Genomic DNA, 16,656 nt, shown 5'->3' with positions numbered 1-16,656 from the left:
CGGAGCATCTATCTTCCAGATGAAAGGCAAGTCAATCATTAACAAACACCACCTTGTTTTTTTTTCCCCTTTCCCTATCCCTCATTCCCCATTCCCTCACTTGAGCTTCCTGGGATCACCTCCCAAATAAACTACCTGTACCTAAGGGCTGATCTCTGAGTCTGCTTCTCCAGGGGAACCCAAACTAAGATGACATCCATCAGGCTGATTCATTCAGTTTCCTGGGTACATAATTTACAGTTCACTCAAGTTGATAGGCCCTTCAGGATTCATTAAAACAAGTTCATCTGCATTACAGGATTCAGGGTAAAAATCCCCAGCAAAGCAAGTGGCCTCATCCTGGTCCCTGATCAATTCCCTCCTCCTTCTAAGAGCTAAACTTGACTTCATTTTTAATCCTTAGTAACCAAGCAAAAACTCAAGAGCACACCTCCTACATTCCTGAGCATCCCTCTGTGAGGGAGCCACGGGAGACAGGCCTTCCCCTTCACCAACTGAGTTACAGGTCCCTGTGGTCCCTCTACCATCTGATTCCAGGATGTTCCAGGGACAGCCACTAGGAATTGCCATAGGGAATGTTTCTGGAAGCATTGCTCACTACACTCTCTGTGCCCTTCACATAGGATTCAATACCTGTGAGCCGCTGCTCCAAAACAGTGTTTGGAAAAGTTTTGCTTGTTTTGAATGACTGAAATACTATTCTATCATCTATCATCTATGATGCTGATCATATCTTCTTTTTCACTTTTGCCAACATGAGCTTGGCATCAAATAGGAAGTTCACCCACAGTCAGAGTCTTCTGAATCTCACAGTAAGCAAATTTGTTTCTGTGATCGAACTTCATATTTTGCTTCTTTTTATTCTTATGTTCTCCTCATTCTGATATTTATTTCTATTTTATAATGTTTTATTTCTATTTTATAATGGGTTATTGCAAGTGACCCTATCATCACCTGCCTCAGATCTTTTGTGGAATTCAGCTGAAAATCATTCTGAGTGTCTGTAAATGTCAAAACTATATTCACTAAAGGGAATTGAACAGTGACCGAGACAGGCATGCTCCTTGGCACCACAGGGCTTACTTTCAGAGGGAATGAGGTGGAATATAAATAGATTATTCAGTAAATTTTTGGTAGAACAAAATTTGCCCACCAAATGGACACTTTTTCTTCTATTAGAAAAAAACAAAAGACTACGTTTTCATTTTTGTCTTTATTATTAGGGCACTTGAACAGCGTTTAGAGCTTAGTTCCTGTAATTCATTTCAGGCTCCTAGTACAATTACCTCTTCATTTTTTTTCCCAAGTTGTTTCTGATGTGTTTCTGAACTAACCTGTTCTGTATGATTTAACCTTATAGTCCATCATAAATTATTTTCTGCAAGAGGTAAAATACATATCTTAATAAACTGGTGTTTTACCTTCAGCCCTGAATTTTCAGACTCCATGTGATATGGTGTTTTCCTTATGAAACAAATCAATTCAGTTTAGTAACAAGTCCCTGTAACCTGCAAACGAGGGTCCAGGTTATCAGTGCTGACTTGAGGGGACAGAGAGTGGCACCCAGATAAGACAGTAGCATCTCTTTCCTTCCCTACACCTGCAAGTAAGTATCTCTTCAGGGAGAGCAATGAATTCAAGTCTGGAACCCATACCTTGAGTACACTCAGGTGATCAGAGAAAGAGTACCTAGAACGGTAAAAAACCCTCAACATGATGCCTTGGAAGGAACTGATGAAATGACAAGGGAAGGTTAACTTGGAGAAGAGAACATGCAGCAGAGAAATCCAGTCTTTAAATACCTGAAAAGGCAGTAGATTTGTTATGCGTGGTTCAGTGGAACAACAGTGGAGTCATGAATGGGAGCTTCAAACGTGAAACAAGGAAGACCTTTCTAATAGATGGGTGTCATAGAACCACACAAGCCTGTGAATTCCTGCTCCCTGTGACTTGCACTGGCTCCTATCTGAGTTTTGCTTTCTTGCAACAAGATCCAGGAAACCACTCTGTTTTATTTTCCTCTGTAATGCTGCTTTGAGAAGTAATGAGCTCCTCATCGTTGAAAGTATATCAAGCAAAAGTTGGACCAGCACTTGGTGGGGATGTTGCTGACCAAATTTAAGTCTTTCTCAGGTATCTCTCAAAGCTCTGGGATCTGAAGATAGTGTCAAGGGGAGGAAGGGAAGCTCCTCCCAATATTCTCAGTCTTTGATTAGAGCAAGATGTGTTGCCTCACTTCTCGTACTCTGCAGAAGCCTTCTCAATTTTGTCAGTACATTCCTCTCACCCCCTATTCCAATACATTTCTCACATGAGATGGAACAGATGCTGGGGTAATGCCGACTAAAAATAAAAGCAAGGGGAGAAAAAAAAAAAACTATCTTACAATAAATATCTCAGCAAAAATTTTATATCCTGAATGGATTTGGCAGCAAAAGAGCAGCTGCTGTCTCGTTTGTGGTTCTTCCTTCTCTCACTTTTATAACCTGATTAATATGCCCATCAGATTTTTGTAATCAGGAGCAGGGGACATTAACCTCATAAAGCACATAAAACGTATCTTATCTGAATAAAGAAGAATGTATTTCCCAAATTGGTCTCTTTGCTCTTTTTTTTTTTTTATTCTTCCAATTGCATTGAGAATCCAGCCTGTCCAAGACGACCAAAAATCCTTGCCATCTGCCAGCGCCCTGGCCCTTGAAGTAGAACATACTGGTCTTCTCCCCCTGGCTCCAGTGGGCCAGAGAGCAGCATCGCAAGGACCTCCACTGCCCTAGGGGACAATGGTACCCATTGAAGCTGTCCCCAAAGACCACAGCCCTGAGAAGGGTCTCGATACTCTCTAGCTTTCCCCAGCCATTCAAACCAAATAATGATAGACTGGAAAGGTTGGCCCCAAGGGACCACACTAATTTCTGAACTTTAATGAGCAAGGCCATCACTATGGGGCTTTCAGGCCTTCACACTGAAGCAGTAATTAAGCACCGTTAGGTACAAGGCCCCTTGAGAACTGTAAGGATCGAGAGGTGTGGCAGGCGCTCTCAAGAAGCTTATAATCGATGGGAAAAGAGTTATCAGGCACACCACTTAAAAATGGCAAAATCTAAAGGAGGAAGGGACACAGAAGCACTATGGATAAAACAAATAAGAGCTCAGAGTGGGGAAATAATCCTTCTGCACTGTGGAAGAAGAGGAGGAAGTGCATTCTGGAAGAAGGTGCCATGGGGTCCGATCTTGGAAAATAAGTAGGATTTGGACAGTTGAAGAGAAGAGGAAGGTGGTGGTAAAGAGTGACAGAGGGAAGAAGCAAATGAAGGAAAAATCATCAACGAAGACAAGGGTAGCAAAGCTCAGAGCATGTGCTCTGATAATCAAGTGAACCAATTTAACAAAAGCCTGGGGCAGAAGAGCAAAAAGAGAGGAAGGAGATCCTGGAGTCAGAGAATGGAACAGAACTTCCAGCATTTACTTTCTATGATTCCACGAGTGAGTGCTAAACCCTACCCTGTTGGCTCATTTATACCATTCATTCATCTTCCAACCCTGCCAAAAAAAAAAGGGGGGGGCAGGGTGTACCTACGGCCAGCTTTAGACTGCAGATCCTGCAACACACCACCCCATGGAACCCTCTGATACACGGAATCTGTAGTTTCCTTGGAAAGCATTCAGCAACGTGTGGATGTGTCTGACAGGAGCATGTACGTGTAAAGCATATCTGGCAAAATATAGACAGTTGTTGGATCTAGGTGACGGATATCTGTTGGTTCGTTATTCTAATCTCCCTGCTCTTTGTTAGTTATGAAATGGTTTTAAGAACAAAGTGTATAAAAGGTTAAAAAAAAATAAGTAATTAAATCCCGAGTCATTACTGGCCTGAGAACCCTCAGAGGACCTCATTTTCAGCAGTGTCCTGCTAGGTTGAGCCAATCCCTGAATGTTGTGTACAAACCAACCCCAAGTCCATGCTGGGCTCCGACTGGGGGTGGCTGGGACCCTTGGTCACATCTCCATGATGCCTGTGGTACCACTGCAGAGTTAACGGGCAACAAAATATAATCTTATGTGGGAGGCGAAAAGAGCAGAGCAGTGTGCCATTTGTTCATTTTCGCAAGCTGTAGGCACTTTCAATGGCAAAAATATTCGTGGGGTTAAGAATCAGCTTGTTTGGTAAACTGCAATTAGCATGAACTGGGTCTCCTCAGCTTCTGGAAAAAGGATAAATATAGATGTCGACACTTTCTGTGGGAAGACAGAGTCCCGAGCTTCTATTTTAGAATCTCTGGGAAAAAAAAAAAAAAAAAAGTGCCTTTGTAAAGGGGCATCCCAGCCAGGAAGGAAGGCCTTGGCTCCACACCCACTCCAAAGACGGTGGGGAAATGCTGCATTTTGATCTGCTGGCTCAAGAGCCCAGGGCCCACGGCGTGAGCCCTCAACAGTCCCTGAAGGAAGCACGCTAGACAGGCAGAAGGCAGGGAGGTGACACAAGGACTCTGGGTGCCAGATAGCCTGGATGTGATCCCTGCTCCGCTGCTCACGAGATGTGTAATGAGCTGCACGCAAGTTAATCTGTCCAGGCCTCCTGTTTCCTCATCCACAAAATGGAACTGCAACCTGGCATAATGTAAGCAGTACGTATGTATTAGCTATTGCTATTCCTTCAACTTTCAAAAAGTAAGAGGGACATTCACATTGACCTACCATCAGCTCATGTGCAGACCTTACTTGACTTTCACCAGGTTTTCCACCACTGTTCTTGTTCTGGTCCAGGATCCAATCCAGGATTCCCCGTTGCATTAAGCCTTCCTGTCTCCTCAGACTCCTCAGTCTTTGCCTTTCATAACCTTGGCCCTTTTAAAGAGAACTGGGCAGTTATTCTGCAGAATGCCCCTCAATTTTGGTTTGTTCAATATTTTTAATGATTAAATCGAGGTTATGTTATTTGGGCAAGATATTGCAGAAGTGATGTTGTGCCCTTCTCAGTGCCTCACATCAGGAGGCAGAGGACATCAATAGGTCTTATCCCTAGGGGGTGATACTAGGTTACTGCTAGGTTAACACAGTGTCTGCCAAGTTTTTCTACTTGGAAAATGACTAGTTTCCCCTGTGTAATTAATAAGTATCTTAGAGGGGAATACTTTGAGACTATGCAAATGTCCTGCTTCTCAGCATACTTTTGCCCACTATTAACATCTATTGAGGATTCTCTCCTTCCACGATCATTGAAGTGGTGTTTCCCTAATGGTGATTTTCTATTTTTATCATTTCTGTTACATTTATTAATTGGAAGTCTACTTCCAAAAGAGCTGCCCTTTCCCCTCTCATGTGTTTATGCAATTATTTATATACATGTGACTCATAGATATTTACTTTATCCTATAGGTTAAAATCCATTGCTTAATTGGTTATTGGTATTGCTTAATCGATGTTTTTTGGGCATTAGGAGTTAGTTCAAGTTGGTTCCTGTGTCTCTTTGATAATTTTATTATAATTAGGTCAAATGTTAACATAAGGGAAAATTGTGAGGGGTATATACAGGAACTTCATACTATTTTTTGCAACCTTTCCATTAATAAATAAAAAGTTTTTCAAAAGTTAAGAGGGACTTGAAGGGAGCATGAAGACAGCTTCTAGAGCACTGGAAATGTTCTATTTTTATCTGGGTGTTGGCCACATGGGTGTATTCAGTTAGTGAAAATACATCAAGCTATATATTTATGATTTGCATATTTTTCTGTTTGTTTTGCTTTAGCAAAGATTTTTTAAAAGGAGATAAAAGAGCTTTATAAATATTGTTTGAGGATAATTTAGCTGTCAAAGATATGGTAACAGAAAATAACATGCAGGGATTCCTACAGAAGTAATCTTGTCAAGTTTCAAACCATCCTTAATGACCATCAGGGAAATCCTCAGTCGGGAGTACCTAAGGTCAGGGTTTCCATCTGGGTCTTCCTCAGACCTCTTCTGCTGTTATTGTGTTCTCTGCCATCTTCTGAGTCATTTGTATTTTCCAAGATGATCCATGTTGGTTCCATCCAGCTGGTCACTTCCTTAGACCAGAGCCAAAATATTATCAGGTCTCAGTCTCTCTGCCTATAATTCTCTGATGCTCCATCTGTAGGCTATACAGTCTGTCTTGCAATACATCATTTTCAGAAAATTTGCATTGACTGCTCTAGCTAGAGATGTTATTTATTGATAATTTCAATTAACTGCTCCTGCATCTCTTTTGCCACAGCCCTTTCTTTGTATGGCTCTATTAAAACGTGCATCGTTTCTGTAGATTATGAACTCCTCAAAAGAAAGGAATTAGTCTTCTCCATACTTGTGTCTCCAGCACTGTATGAGGGTATCCTTATATAGCACCTGACTTCATCAGAGTGGTCCAAGAAAAGGACCAGAGAGAGAGTGTTAACAAAATGAAAGTCACAATCTTTTATAACCTAATATTGAAAGTGACAAGCTATCATTTTTGTCATAATATATTGATTAGAAGTAAGTCACTAGAACCAGCTCATATTCAAGAAGAGGGGATTACACAGGAGCATGTGTACTAGGAAGCAAGGCTCACTGGGACCATTTCAGAAGATGCCTACCACAAATGAGATTAAGAAAAGGTGATACATAGAATTGAGGGTTCATATCTGGGTTCTCTACTCTGTTCCACTGGTCTATATGTCTGTTTTTGTGCCAGTACCATGCTGTCTTGGTGATCACAGTGTTGTAATATAGCTTGAAATCGGGCAACTTGACGCCCCCAGCTTTGTTTTTCTTTTTTAACATTTCCTTGGCGATTCAGGGTCTTTTCTGATTCCATACAAATTTTAGGCTTCTTTGTTCCAGCACTTTGAAAAATGTCATTGGAATTTCGATCGGGATGGCATTGAAGGTATAGATTGCTCTGGGTAGCATAGACATTTTAACAATGTTTATTCTTCCAATCTATGAGCATGGAATATTTTTCCATCTTTTTGTGTCTTCTTCAATTTCTTTCATGGGTGTTTTGTAGTTCCTAGAGTAGAGATCCTTTACCTCTTTGGTTAGGTTTAATCCGAGGTATCTTATGGTTTTTGGTGCTATTGTAAATGGAATCATTTCTCTAATTTCTCTTTCTACAGTTGCGTTGTTAATGTATAAGAAAGCAACTGATTTCTGTGCACTGATTTTGTATCCTGCCATATTACTGAATTGCTGTATGAGTTCTAGTAATTTGAGGGTGGAGTCTTTGAGAGACTATGGACTCTGAGAAACAAACAGGGTTTTAGAGGGGAGGGGGGAGGGGGGATTGGTCAGCCCGGTGGTGGGTATTAAGGAGGGCACGTACTGCATGGAGCACTGGGTGTTATACGAAAACAATGGATCGTGGATCACCACATCAAAAACTAATGATGTATTTTACGGTGACTAACATAACATAATAAAATTAAAAAAAAACTAATGATGTATGGTGATTAACATAAAAATAAAAATTTAAAAAAAAAGAAAAGGTGATACAGTATAGGTAGCTTTAGAAATCTTTTCCAGAAACTGTTGGTAGTTTTGCTTCTTCATTTGTATTGGCACCTATGTGCACCCAAATACAGCTTATTGTTTACTTCCTCTTAGAAGCAGATGAAAAATGTTTTGATGGTTCGGGATGATTGCAAACCATATAATACATTTCTCAAAATCTGTTTCCATGAATTCTCTTCTTGTTATATGACATTGTCTCTCAGCAGCCCATATTTCATCTATTCATTATTAATAATCATGTCAGCAAAGATAATAACGTAACAGGTTATAACTCAAAATCATAATCTATGTGTTTTAGTATATTTCTCTGTGCTTCTGTTCCCTCATTCTTAGCTGAGGGCAATTCCCCTGACTCTGCCTTCACCAAAGCACAAATAAACGTACGAAGAAATCCCCAATCTAAATACAAGAGAGAAATTTTTGCATGCATGTATTTCTACTTCTAAAGACTGTATTTGCCTGCAATAGAGAAAGAAGGATGAGAAGGCAGAGGAGAAACTGAAACTGGAGAGGCAGGAGTGGAGGCAGTTAAATATGAGGGAGAAGGAGGACCTGCCAACTTGAAAGCCAGGTGAGACTCAGCACTGATTTCTTTTCCAGTATGGACACTCCAGTGTCCATTGTCCAAGGTATTTGTAAACTTCCTGAGTAGACAGTAGCCTCTATTCTACCTTAGACACCTTGAAAGGCTTGAAAGGAAAGCCTTGCTCTCTGAACAAAGTGGAACCCTACCAAGCCAGATGAGGATTAACCCCTATGAGTTGAGGTGGCAGTGAAAGCATTATTTGTTATTATAATGAGATCAGTAGTAGTAACTACCATTTTCAAAGCATTTTCTTATCTATATTACCCGGACAAGATTATTTCTTGCTTATGCAAAGTTGCTCTCCTCCATCCTGTAGTTATGCCATCTGAGACACCTGGCATCCAAGGTCAGCACAGGAGAAAAGAGAGATAGAGGAGGTATACTGTTCTTAATGGCCTTGACTCAAAAGGATTGACTTTAGTTTTGCTCACATTTCACTGGCTGGAATTAGTCTCATGGTCAGAACCTATCTGCAAAAAAATGACTGTAGATGAGAACATGGGTATTTGGTGAGCACTAACACATGATCACTTGGGCCTCACTCTGTGAGGCTCTGGGAGTTTAAACAACATGTCCAAGATCATACATTAATGAATGATTATATCACTAATAATTTTTCTATGTTCTGCACTTAATTATATCTCAAAATTTCTTTGGCTCAGATTACCTTCTTTCTGTCGTACTAATCTCTACTCTTTACAAAACCAAAATGCTGGTTAACACCACAGGTAATGTCATGCTTCCTAAGCTCACATATGCAGTTGTTGGAAACCATTCTTGTGAGCCCAAAGGATGTCATATTATTGTCTAACATGGTGCCTTTCATTTCTGGATAGTAAAGGGCATTTGTAGCTAAACACCCCCTTCTGTGTAAGAAAAATATCCAAAGTTTCAAAGGGAAGGAAACATTTTTTTTTTTCATGAAAAAATGTTAAAACATTTTCCTGGCCCATCAATCACAATGACATAGGCTTTAATTATTTAAAAAGAAATTTTATTTCTGGAATCAAAGATTTGAATCTTTCTTCACAAGGTAAAAATTTTAAGATATTCACTCTGTTGAGTGCCCTGTAAGATTTACTCTGCTCTGACCTTATTAGAATTTAACACTCTGTGAGATAAATTGATGCACATGCCTCAGAATAGGAAGGCTCTCTCAATCTATTTTCCAGAAAAACCATCCTAAACCACAAATCAGATCATGTCACTCGCTCTGCTTAAAAATCTCCTGGGCTTCCTTGCTGGACACTTTTGGTTGACTACTCAATCTCCATTCTTTCCTCTTCGTCCTGGCTAACCAAACCCAGGTTTTATTAGAAGAGCACATCCCTCCCAAATTCCAGGATATGATTAAAAATACCTTATGTCAATCACTCCCCATTTAAATGCTTACTTTTCCAACCTCACTGCAGCCAGCGAGGAGCAAGCGTGTGATGTAGCTTTTGTCAGGGAGATGTAAGGGAAGTCATCCGGAAAGTTTCCAGGAAAATTGATACAAACTCAAAAAGAGAGGTTTCTGGCACTATTCCTTCCCCTTTCCTCCTATCTTAAAAATAGTTTCATAAGAGGTGATGCAAGAGAAAGAATAGGAAGATTCTGAACCATTGAAGATATTGTTCAGACCCTACACCTACCTAAGTGGAATGATGCCTAAGACTTCTCGCTCTATGAGAAAATTAAATGTCTTTATTGCTTAAGCCACTGTCAGTTGGATAGTCTGTTACTTGTGGCCTAAAACATTCCCAACTGATAAACTACAAGTACCTAAAGAAAAAAAAATGGCCTTCAGGTTCTTTAACAATCTGGCCCCAATCTTCCTTTTCAGCTTCACCTTCAGCCACTGTCTTCATCTCATGAACCCATACCCCATAATGAACTAAAACCTGTTCGCTGGTTTACCATGGACCATTATGCTTCCCTGAAATTACATATGTCCATCCTCTCCTGGGACTGTTCTTCCTCCCCTTTCCATCGAAGTCTTCCTAAAGGATCTCAGGTCAAATGGCACCCCTTCCCGTATTCTCCCAACTCCGGCATGCAGAATTAACTATATTCCCTCAAGCCTTGTAAAAAACCTCTTAACATGTGCTTAGGTGCTCATCTGCCTTGACAGTTTACCTGCCTACCTCCCTCACTAGAGGAAAGCTTCTTAAGGGCGGAGACTATAATTCTTTTACTTCTGCTTAGCCTGCACCTAGTACAGTCCCCATGAAGGATTCTTGATAAATACTTCCTGAATTAAAAAGAATCATCAGATGCTAAATTGTTGATTTTTTCCCCCAGAATTGATAAGATCTTTTAAGACTAACCTTTCCATCCCCCCTCATTTCACAGATGAAAAAAAATTAAAACCCTGCAATGACCCAGAATTTAGTGTCAGAACAGGTGTGGAACATAAACCTTCTGATGTTCAGGCCACTAAGAACTTTTTCCATTTCTCAGTTTCTAGGCTGAAGCTATTTTTTAGTTTGACCGCTTTATTCAACTCTGGTGACATGACCTTCCCCCAGCCTTAGCTTTACCAGTCATAGAAATAATTTTCCATAAATCCTAGTTTGAACACAAGGAAGGAGAGAAATGTCAGAAAGTAAAAAAGAATACATCCTAGCTTGGAAATCAATCATCTTTAGGATCACACTAACCTAGCAAACCCTGCCTTACCAGAGACTTTCTAGCTTGCAATCCATATCCCCTACACTGGGCCTGGAAGCAATCCCTGACCTTCAACCAGAATGGGTGGGGCTTGATACCTTGCATGACTCTGAATACTCAAACTCCTCTCCTGGAGGCAGTTGAACCAGGCCCCCTAGCCTATCAACCACTATCTGGCTTCCTATTTCAGACAAAAGGACACACAGAAACACAATGATGACACATAATCTGACATATTGTGCCTGGAGGCTCCTGCTGCCCCACCCACCCCAGATTAGAGCACTTGGATACTGAGTTCAGCCTAGATATTCTTTTACCTCTCTGACTCTCTGATATCAACTCCTAGCATGCCAAGTTCATCCAAGATGAGTCAGGAAAGAGTGGTGGTGGCATTAAGGAAGGGTTTTGTCTAGGATAGATATGTATTCATGTGTTCAACAAAAATTTATTTCTCTCAACATCACTAGTCATTAGGGAAATGGAAGTCAAAACCACAAAGAGATATTACGTCACAGCCATCATGATGGCCACAATCAAAGGAAGAGAAAATAAGTGTTGGCAAAAAGAACATAAAATGGTACAACCATTATGGAAAACAATACAGAGGGGTTCCTTAAAAGATTAAAAACAATTACCATATGATCCAGGGATTCCACTTATGAATATATATCAAAAAAATTTCAAAGCAGGATCTCAAAGAGATATTTGCACATCCATATTCACGGCAACACTATTCACAATAGTCAAGGGCAGGAAGCAATCCAAATGTCCATCAACAGGTGAATGTATAAAGAAATTTGGCATGTACATATAATGAAATATTATGTAGCCTTTAAAAAGAAGGAAATCATGCCACATGCCATAATATGGATGAACATCAAGGGCATTATGCTAAGCAAAGTAAGCCAGTCACAAAAGGACACATGTTGTATGATTCCAGTCACATGAAGGATCTAAGGGAGTCAAATTCTAAAAAACAGAAAATAGAAAAGCATTACCAAGGTTATTTTTACCTATTGCTTCTTCTCCATCTGCAAAAGCATATATTTGTATGTTGGGTCTCTTGAATCTCCGCCCCTGTCACTTTTTCTTTCAAGATTTCCTTATTTTTATCTTTCTGCCTAAGTATTTATAACAGGAATGACTGGTGCCCTCCTTCACATCCACCTGGCCAATCTCTGATGTCAAATGCAGCTGCAATGGACAGTGCCATTGTGCTCAAACTTGCCTTGTGCTGACAAGCTATCCATTTCACCACTGCCCACATCTTGAAATGCAGAGGAATTAATGTTCCCAGGGGCATCCCTCAATCAATGCAAAATGGGAGACAGTAGATAAATGCTCCAGACTCCTGTCCTTCAGGGGCTCAATTCCAGGAAGAATCCTGTGCAATTCTCAAGAGGTCTCAATGGAACTGAGTCTTTTTGCCCACAGCAGAGACTTCAACAATGCATCCTTATATTGGATTTTACTCATTCCCTGTCTTATTCTCCATCCTCTCTTACTCCTGCTGTCAGGAATCATCTTTAAAACACACTGCCTGCACCCAGTTTCTGATTTAGAATGACTGGGTTGGAGGGGAGAGAGAGGGAGAGCCAAACCAAAGAAATGTTTTCAGATGTTCTTGTACTTACCTCTCCAGATCATTAATCTGGACCTCAGCATTAATCATCCTCTCCTTTAACTCACATAATCCAATTTTTACTTCAAAAATTAAGTTGTTAAGCTCCAAGAAGGTTATATTTTACCCCTCTGTCATTCTCTCTCTCTCAATCTCTCTCGTTCAATGGTCATCCATCTCCTCCAATAGATTTATTTCACTATTTTTGTGTCCTAATTGTTCAATTTGATTTCTTCTCCTTTTTCCTGATTATCGGGGCCCATTAACCCTAAATGCTAGGATATCTTCAATCGTGGGAACCTGAAAGAAGGTAAAAGCTCAGGGTATGTCTTATCCTGTGGGCTTGTGTTTTAAGGGCAGGGTATCAGCCTCCATGGAGGCTGCTAGGAGAAACCTCTCTACTCTCAGTTCTACCTAAATTCTTTCAACGTGGAGTAAAGGAAAGACTGCCCATTCTTTCAACTTCCTCCTGCCCTTTTGTAGGTTAAGGAAATGAGCAAAGTCCTAAGAATTGGCACTGACTTTCTTCTAATGTCCAAAGATCGCTGAAAACCACCCTCTTCCCAGAATTAATCTCCTTTCCTCATCCTTGATCTGTGATGCTCTCTCTGGGTTGACTGCCCAGCAATTAGGAAAAGTCCCATCCAGGTCTTTTTCAGGGACCTCAACAAAGTCTACAGCCTTATCCATGCCCAGTCACTGAAAGATTTCGGCACCTATTTGGCTAAGAAATAAATGTACTTGTAGTTGGAGTGGAAGGAACTAGAGACATTTTCAGGTCACCATGTTTCCAAAATGCCCTTCTCTCAGTTATAGATGATAAGTAAGCCTTCGGACTAGAAGAAATCATCTACAGAGTGAATACTCATAAAAGGAGGCCTGAGGGGTTCTGGAACGAGAAAGCATTTAGGGGACAGAAAAAGAAAAAGTTATCAATACTGTAATTTAAATTAATTTTTAAATATTTCTAACAAAATTCTATTTTATTTTAAAAAGTTAATAAAAAAGCATCAACAGGCTAAAGAAGAAAAATCACATGATCATATAAATATATAGATAGTATTTGACAAAATCTAACACTCATTCATAATTTAAAATTGTTTTTCAATAAACTAGAAATAAAAGGGAACTTCTTCAACTTGATAAAGAATACCTAAAAAAAAAAAAAAGAATATCTACAAAAAAACCTACAGCTAACATCACACTTAGTGGTGAGAAACTCTAAGCTTTCCCACTAAGATCAGGTGCACACAAGGAACTCTCCTACCACTCCTTTTAGATGTCATACTGGAAATCCTTGTTAGTGTAATAAGGCAAGAAAATAAAAGTTACACAGATTGGAAAGGAAAATATAAAAATCTGCTTGCAGATAACAACATCTGTGTAGAAAATATGGAAGAATCTATAAAACAAAAACACCCTCCTGGAACTAATTAGTGTAACATAGACAGTTAATATGCAAAAGTTAATTGCTTTCTCATATACCATTCAATGAACAAATAGAATTTAAAATAAAAAACACACAACACCATTTACATTAGTAACCCCCAAAATGAACTACTAAGGTATAAATTTAACAAAATATGTATGAGATCCATATGAAGAAAACTACAAAACTCTGATAAATGGAATCAAAGAAGAATTAAATGGAGAGATATTCCATATTGATGGGTAGGAAGACTCAATATTGTCAAGATGCCAGTTTTTCTCAACTTCATGGATTCAATGCAATCTTGGTCAAAATCCCAGTGAGTTATTTATCTTTGGATCTTGACAAACTAATTCTAAAGTTTACAGGGAGAGGCAAAAGACACAGAATAGCTAACACACTATCAAAGGAAAACAAAGTTAGAAGATTAACACTACTCAATGTCAAAACTTACTCTAAAACTACAGTAATCAAGACAGTGTGGTATTGGCAAAAGAATAGGCAAATAGATCAATGAAGTAGAAGAGAGGGTCCAGAAATAAACCTACATACATATAGCCAATTGATCTTTGACAAAGGAGTAAAGGCAATACAGTGGAGCAAATACAGTCTTTTTAAATATATGGTGCTGAAACAACTAGGTATTCACATGCAAAAAGTAAATCTAGACACAGACCTCATACCTTACACAAAAACTAACTCAAGATGGATCACAGACTTAAGTGTAAAATACAAATCTATAAAACTCCTAGAAGACAACGTAGGTAAAAACCTAGAAATAAACTAGTTTATTGAAAAACATCACCATTAGGTATGGTGATGACTTTTTAGATGCAATATGAAAGGCATGACCCATGAAAGAAAAAAATTGATAAGCTGGACTTCACTACAATAAAAAATGTCTGCTCTACAGAGGACAATGTCTAAATAATGAGAAGACAGGCCACAGACTAGGAGAAAATGTTTGCAAAAGACACATCTGATAAAGGACTGTTATCCAAAATATACAAAGAACTCCTAAAGTTCAACAGTAAGAAACAAACAATCCAATTTAAAAATGGGTCAAAGACTTTAACAGACACCTCACCAAAAAAGACATATAGATGGCAAAGAAACATATGAAAAGATGCTCAATGTCATGTCTCATCAGGGAAATGCAAATTAAAACAACGAGATATCCCTATGCACCTAACAGAACGTGCAAAATCCAAAACACTGACAACACCAAACGCTGGTGAAGACGTGGAGCAACAAGAATTCTTATTTGTTGCTGCTGGGAATGTGAAATGGTACAGCTGCTTTGAAAGACGGTTTGGCAGTTTCTTATAGAATTAAACATATTCTTACTACACAATCATACAAAGGTGCTCCTTGGCATTTACCCAAAAGACTTGAAACTTTATGTCCACACAAAAACCTGAACATGGGTGTTATAGCAACTTTATTCATAACTGCCCAAACTCGGAAGCAACCAAGATATTCTTCAGTAGGTGAATGGATAAACTGTACTACAAACCAGACAATGGAATATTACTCAGTGCTAAAAAAGACATGAGTTATCCAGCCATGAAAAGACATAGAGGAACCTTAAATGTATATTACTAAGTAAAAGAAACCAATCTGAAAACGCTACATACTGTATGACTCCAACTATTTATGATGTTCTGGAAAAGGTAAAACTATGGAAACAATAAAAAGATCAGTAGCTGCCAGGGGTTGGGGATAGGGGGAAGGATGAATAGGTGGAACACAGAGGAATTTTAGGGTAATGAAAATATTCTATATGATACTATGATGATGGATACATGTCATTACACATTTGTCCAAACCCATAGAATGTGTAATGCCAACATTTAACCTTAAACTACAGAGTCGAGGTAGTTATCAATTATAATGAATGTACCACTCTAGTGGGGGATGTGGATAACGGGGCTATGCACATGTACACATGTGTAGGGGCAAAGGGTATATGGGAAATCTCTGTACTTCCCTCTCAATTTTGCTATGAACCTAAAACTGCTCCGAAAAATCAAATCTTAAAAAAAAAAAAAAACACAGAGGGGGGTAGTGTTGAGAATTGTGTCAGCAAAGAGGTCCTTGGAGGACTCAATTAATACAGTAAGTGACTCTTCAACCTTAGACAGTACAAGACAGAAATGAGGAGAAACAAAACTGCAACCATCAGTGAAATTAATTCAGCTACCTTCCCTTGGCAGAAAAAGCAAGCTGCAAAGGAAATAGCTCATGCATTTAATGAGTGGAGAGCACATCAGCCAAGCAACTTGGGGGATAGAGCCTGTGTCCACACAGACAAGAGGTGGGACAGGTCTTGGAGAGGGAACCCAATCATTTGCAAGACTCAGTGAATATAGGGAAACCCCGATAAAATTAGAAGTCCAAAGACAGGAATAAGGGTATCACCAAGGCCCTCCTGAGTATCAGGTAAAAGGACAGAACCCCTGTTTGAAGAGTAGGAAAACAGTGAGTTTATATGGAATTCCAGCTTCTGTACTTCTTAGCACTACACATATGGGATATAGAATATTTTAGATTTATTAAACTCTGAAGAGTCTGGTAAGGGTACTTTCTTTCTATCTCAGATAATCACAGGAGAACAAGGAAAGGCAAAGATGCTACCCAAAAATATTCCATGAAAATATTTATTTGGATCAATTCATAAAAAATGTGAATGATCAGGCATGATAAAATAATATATATGTATAGAACTTGACAGTTTAAAATCACCTTTTCTTACCTGACTTAAAGCATCCTTAAAACAGTCCTGTGTGAAAAGTAGGGCAGATATCATTAATACCCCCATTTTATAAGTGAGGAAATTAAGGTTCAGACAAGTTAAAT

The sequence above is a fragment of the Eumetopias jubatus genome, unplaced genomic scaffold (assembly GCF_037043125.1).
Source record: "Eumetopias jubatus isolate StellerSeaLion01/CBP00866 unplaced genomic scaffold, mEumJub1_p1.0 scaffold_15, whole genome shotgun sequence".
In the NCBI taxonomy this organism is placed as follows: domain Eukaryota; kingdom Metazoa; phylum Chordata; class Mammalia; order Carnivora; family Otariidae; genus Eumetopias; species Eumetopias jubatus.
Note: the sequence above shows the minus strand (reverse complement) of the source record.